Source organism: Vulpes vulpes, chromosome 3, assembly GCF_048418805.1.
Source record: "Vulpes vulpes isolate BD-2025 chromosome 3, VulVul3, whole genome shotgun sequence".
NCBI lineage: Eukaryota > Metazoa > Chordata > Mammalia > Carnivora > Canidae > Vulpes > Vulpes vulpes.
The window spans coordinates 61,758,956-61,764,955 of NC_132782.1; the positions used below are offsets into that span (position 1 = coordinate 61,758,956).

The 6,000-nt window shown below is 56.6% G+C and overlaps 1 pseudogene; it reads right to left on the reverse strand.

The window, feature by feature from the left end:
• Positions 1-5,199, reverse strand: part of LOC140598057 (cytochrome c oxidase subunit 1-like) — a 59,773-nt pseudogene extending 54,574 nt beyond the window's left edge.
• Between the last annotated feature and the right edge of the window lie 801 nt (positions 5,200-6,000).

Below are 6,000 nucleotides of genomic sequence, written 5' to 3' on the forward strand. Positions count from 1 at the left end.
ACCCCATCGCTTTCAGGAATCTAACCTTGCGTGTGTATTTGTGAATTTGACTCTGATGTACCTTGGCGATGGTCGGCTTTTGTTGAATTTAGTGGGAGTTCTCCGTGCTCCTGGTTTCAGTGTCTGGGTCCTTCCTCACATTAGAAAAGTTTATATAATTTGTTCAAATAAAACTTGTGCCCCCTTTTATCTCTCTTCATCTTCTGAGTCTCCTATGATATGAATGTTATTGTTTTAATAAGTGACTGTGTTCCCTAAGTCTGCCTCTGTGGTCCATTCTCTTTTTTTTTAGGGTTTCTGCTTGGGACTGCATCTCAGTTATAGCATTTTTAATGTCGGCCTGACTAGATGTTACATCTTTTATCTCTACAGTAAGGGATTGTGTAGTGTCTTCTAAGCTCTTTTCCAACCCACCTACAATCTTTATCATCATTGTTTTAAATTCTAGTTCAGACATCTTACTTATATCTGAATTGATTAAGTCCCTGGATGTGATTACTACCTCCTCTGCTTTTTGGAGGCAAATTTCGCCATATCACTATGTTTCCCAGAATACGTGGAAGAAAGAAAAAGAAAAACAGGAAAAACAACAATAACCACTATCCCCCCAAAAATCTTATATCCTGTGTGTGTTTTAGGCTGCTTCTCAATTATTAATTAATTATTAAGAGAATCTAGATCGCAAAATAATAGAGAAAATTTAAGTACAAAGAAAGTAATAAAAATAATAAATATGTCTTTAACAAATAAAATTAACACTTAATAAAAAAAAATGACCAAAATCAATGAAACATAGTTATACAGAATAAAGTACAAAGGAAGTTAGATCCTACTTTCCCCATAGAGCTGAAGCCTTGCAGGCCTCTGTGATCAGTACTCTTGGTGGGAGCCAGTGGTCTGTGCAGGTCGTCTGGGGGAGGGCCCATTGCCCTGATTGTCAGGTGCCACTTGCCTTAGTGGGGATGCACCTGCAGGGCTCAGAGGCAGGGCTAGGTGAAAGCGCCTCTGGCCTCCATCAGGTGGCGCTATGCTGCTCCCTGAGCTCCCTAAGTGCTGATAGGCGGGAAGAGGGTGGGGGCCCTGGGTTCCCTGGCCCTGGAGCTGAACATCCCACCCCCCAGTCTGCAGTGAGCCTTCTCAGAAGAGCCATCAAGACTTCTTGACTCCGCAGTTTGTGTCAGGACCCTGCGTTCACCCTGTCTGTGTCCGAGCTTGCATGGAATGCCACCTAGAGGTCATCAGCTGGGCCAGCACCCAGAAGGCATCCTCCTCATTTTGGGACACCAACAGGATGGCCACCATCTGGCTCGTGCCCTGGCAATGGCTCACCTCCTGCAAGAGCCAGAGACCAACAGAGGGTGTCCACTGCCGATGCCCCCCTGTGCCCTCCCCGCTTGGACATCAGGCTCCCACGGCTCCCTCACAGCCGAGGTTCCCAGAGGGTGCTCCCAGAGGGCGAGGAGAGCAGGGTGGAGGGCCACCCGGATGAGCTATGGATCAATTCAACCCCAGGTCTGGGGTTTGCTGTGACACACTTGCTACTGAGCCCGTGTGGTTAGGGCAGGACCCTCGCTGGACAGGGGACGGCATATGGGGGCTCATCATACTAGGTATGTTAACAAGCAGTGAAAATTGTCTAAAATTAAATGCATGACATTCAGAAACACATAAAAACACTGAGGCTCGATGTCAGTTTGACCCATCTGACTCTCATTGGGTCCATGTGTGTCCTGGTCCAGCAATGGCAGTGCTGGCTGGCCCCCAGATCACTTTCCTGCTCCCCACAGCCCCCACCCCTGCGCCCTGCCCTTCATGGGGCAGCTCCACATCTTCTTGGGGTTCAGCTCACACAGTGACACCTGAAGGCCCAGTCCTGGTGGCCTCCCCATTCCAGGGACCCCGGGGGGAAAGGGGGACCCCGGGGGGGAAGTTATGTGGGTCATCCCAAGCACTTTACCATGCAACAGTGTTTTGTTTGCTGCCACTGTTTCACCTGGCCTCAGACACCCCATGTAACTTATCCAGGAGCCCCCGGGCCTCCCCTGGGGCCCCCAGTCCCCGCTTGCCCAGCAGCCTACCCAACCCCAAAGCAATCCCATAACATGAACATGATGTTGCAGAAGCTTCTGTTGATATCTAGATCTATCTGTTTGATGTCCCAGGAGGAGACCTGGGCCTCCTCCTTCATTTCCTGTGGGGAGACCGGGGAGAAGGAGCCAGCATCAGGGACACAGATCACTAACTGTCACCAACTCTTAAGCAGGAGCACTGCTGATCACCATGTGAGTGTGTCCAGCAGAAACCTCCTTCCTTCCCCTGTGAGGCCAGGGACAGCACAGATGCCCACCATGCCTGTCGGCCTGTGTGAGGGCTTGTGCTCAGCTGTCATGGATGGGGAGGGGACACCGGGGGTCAACCCTGCAGACAGAGGACATTGGCGTTCAGCCCTGGTGGTGAGAGGACATTGAGGTTCAGCATGGTCTGAGGTCCCTCGGTTCCCTGTGCTCCAGACACCCAGGCTGAGCCCCACTCTCCCCCAGGTCCTACCCGCTAGGGCGTGGAGGATCCTTCCACGTGCTGGTGCAGGAGATGTGGCAGCACAAAGTGTGCCAGCTGAGCCCGCCTGCTGAGGGGGCCCAGGTACATGAGCTGCAAGTGCCTGCTGTCCTGACATCCCTTCCAGGGCCACACTGACCGCCCTGCTGGCCCTCTATACCCCATGAGCACAGGTTCGGGGTGAAGAAGGTTGGAAGCGCCCCCAGAGCCCGGCCAGTCCAGGCTCCCTGGACAAAGGCAGCCCAGATCTCCCAGGGCACTTTGCACAGACCGTCGTGAACTGAGGCCACCAGTCCCTGGCTGTCACTCTCTCCCAGCCCCGTCCTAGCCCACGGGGAATGGGCTGAGTCCCAGTAAGTCTGTGAGGGTCCTGCCCTGGAATTGGCCGAACTTGGAAGTCACAGGGGCAGGTAAGCTTTGTGTGCCTGTGGCACCTGTGCAGGGGCTGGTAGGGGTCCCTCTTCCTTTCTAGGGGTCTGTCCCCACTGCTTGCACAGAGCTCTGAGAGATGCAGAAACGGGCGGGACGTGCATTTTAACTCTCAAGACTTTATTGAACTTTAAACAACAAACAGAGACTCTGACCTTAAGTTGCGCACCTTCCCCGGCGGAGTGGGACCATCCTGTCCTTTAGGGAAACCCGAAGTCACATGGGGGTGCGGGTGCTACAGTCCCCCAACTTGGGGCCTGGGCAGACTCGGAGTGTGGGCACATTTCCTGAAGTTGGAACCTGAGAGGAAGTTTTGTGGACAGCAGACCTGACCTGTACCTGCAGCTTAGGGGTCCCTGCCTTGGGCCCCTACAGCTTAGGGGTCCCTGCACTGGGTCCCTGCATGTCAGCTGGACCCTGGCTTCTGGGCCACTGTTTCCAGGGGACTGACTACCAGAGACTCAGCATGTTGGAGGAGCCTGCCTCCTAGTGTGGGTGAGGAAGTGGCCCAGCGGTCTGCCCCTGCTGCCCCTGCCCCGGGGTGTCCTGAAATTTCCAGCGTTGTCCTAGGTGAGCGACCTGGATCTGTGGGGCCCACCCAGGATGCCACATCCTGCTCTGAGAGGGTCGCTGAGCCTTAGGGCAGAATCCAGAACTGGTCAGGGCCACGGGGGGGGCGGGGGGGTGCGGGACTCAACCCATTAATCTGCATTCTGACCCTGGGGCAGCTCAGAGGCCAGCCCAGGTCCCTCTGGGTCAGGGACGCTTTTCCTGTTGTGGGGGCGCCCTTTATGAACGTATGTGAGACGAAGCAGGGCATGGTGTCTGCTGGCCAGAACCTCAGGGCCCACATCCTCACCATCACGCTCTGCTCCAGAGGCCCAGGTACATGGAGCTTCCCTGTGGAGGCAGAGGTCAGATGGTCCCAGGACTGTGAGGGGCCTTGGGGTAGCAGGTTCAGTGCTTCCCTCGCTCTGGCCTGGCCCTGCCTATCACTCCCCAGCAAGTGGCTTGAGCTCCTGTGGCCCCAGGGAAGGAAGGGTATCTGGATCCCTACAGTGTCATCTCAGTGGGCTGGGTGGACTCCGTAGCAGGAGTCCCAGGGGGAATCTATTGTCTGGTTTGCTCTGTGGCCCATGACGTGGCCCAGGCAGGTGCCAAAGGGAAAGGGACCCAATGTTCTGACTTCAGGTCCTTGTTTGGGGGCCATCCTGCCTGCACTCTCCTGGTTCCCTGGGAGCATGAGGAGGGAGTTCCCTGTGGGCCATCCGGGCCAGTGAGGGGTCCTGGGTTGTGGGCAGCTGGGCAGAAGCACATAACCCACTGATCCCGGACACAGGTGTGCAGCCATGGGCTCTGGGAGCTTCCCTCCTGCAGTAGCTGACCAAGCCACCCTGAGAGCTGAAGGAGAGACATCCCACCCCCCGGAACCTCCTCCAGGGACCTGCTGGACTTCTCCAAATGGGTATGGGCTGCAAGACTCAGACTTAGGGCCCCAGGTTTGGGCCTGGCTTGTCTGGAGGGTAGGGCTGAGCTCAGCCCTCCCCAGAGTCAGGGGGCAGGATGAGGGAACAGGGGTCCTGGGGTGGCCTTACCTGACTGAGGAAACACTGAAGGAACCACTTGGGGGTGTAGATACCAGTGAACATCTGTTCCTCCTCCTGGCAGATGGACAGGAGGTGCTCAGGCCCCAGGGTGAGTCCCTGGGGAGCCAGGTGGACACACTCCCCATGGCCCCGTCCAGCCTTGAGGGCGCCCCAGGCCCCCAGGAGGAGGAACTTGACACCAAACTTGGGGCAGCTCAGAAGGGCTGTGCTGGCACCCCTTGCCTGAGGGCCAAAGTTGGGCGGAGCCTCTGCGGAGCGTCTACTTACCATGTGCTTCTTAAGCTTGGGGTGAGCTCTGTCTAGAATGTGCTCATGATGGGCCTAGAACCTCAGCAGTTTGGGGAGCCCTGGAATGAAGAAGACTGAGATGGCCCCAGACCCCCAAAGACCAGGGTCTCCTCATGCACCAGGATGAGTGGGTCATCCTGGCAGGGGCCTCCTCCCCACGCCCTGACCCCAGTGTGCCAACAACCTTCTTTTTTTTTTTAATTTATTTTTTATTGGTGTTCAATTTGCCCACAAGCTTCTAAGCCCTGAATGGACCCGGTCTTTCCAGACAGCAGGACTGTCATTCTGGCTAGGTGTGGCAGGGTCCAGGTACCCTCATACTCGCAGAGACCCCGCAGGGTGGGAGCCCAGGGCTGAGGACCAGGTTCGCCTGACCCAGCACCCTTTTTCCTGCAATGGCCAACGAAGGGGAAGGCGGGTCCCCAGCACTGAGGGGCAGCGAGTATTGGCCACGAGGAGGGTGATGGGTGTGCATGGCCATTGCTGGGGTTTTGGAGTCCGGATGCGGGCACCCGGGAGTGGGGAGATGCTGCACAGGGACTGTTCAGCAAAGGCCCCCTGGCTTCCCAGGGCCTGACTGCCCGGCATCCAGACAGCCTCCCCCTGCACCCTGGGCATCCTCCCTGCTGTCCCCTGACTCCAACCCTCTTGCTGTCATGTCTGCTACTCTGGCACATTGTATCTCGTGTCAGAGCCCCTGAGCATGACCCAACCCTGACCCATTCAAGCAGCCACTGGGCAGTGAGCAGAGCTGAGGGGGCCGGGGGCAGCCCCATTGGCCCCTATGCAGTCTCCAGCCTCCGTGAGGTTCCTGTGGGTCCCACGACCCAGCAGCCTCCTCCCCTCTGTCCAAGGCCACTGGGCTGTCCCCCTTCCCTCGTTCCCATCCCAGGGTGGCCACCTCCTCCTCCTCTTCTCTCTTCCTGCCCAAGGTAGTCAGCCCCTTCCTCTGCTGCTCACCCTCCCTCCCTGAACTTGCTTTGTCCCCAGCATCTATCTGCAGCCCCACAGAAGCCTTCAGAACTGTGGAGGCCCTGGCCTGGGGGTGTGAGTGAAGAGCAATCCCCCTCATTTGCCCCAGACCACACAACCCTCCTATAGAAAGCAGGCCATTATCCCA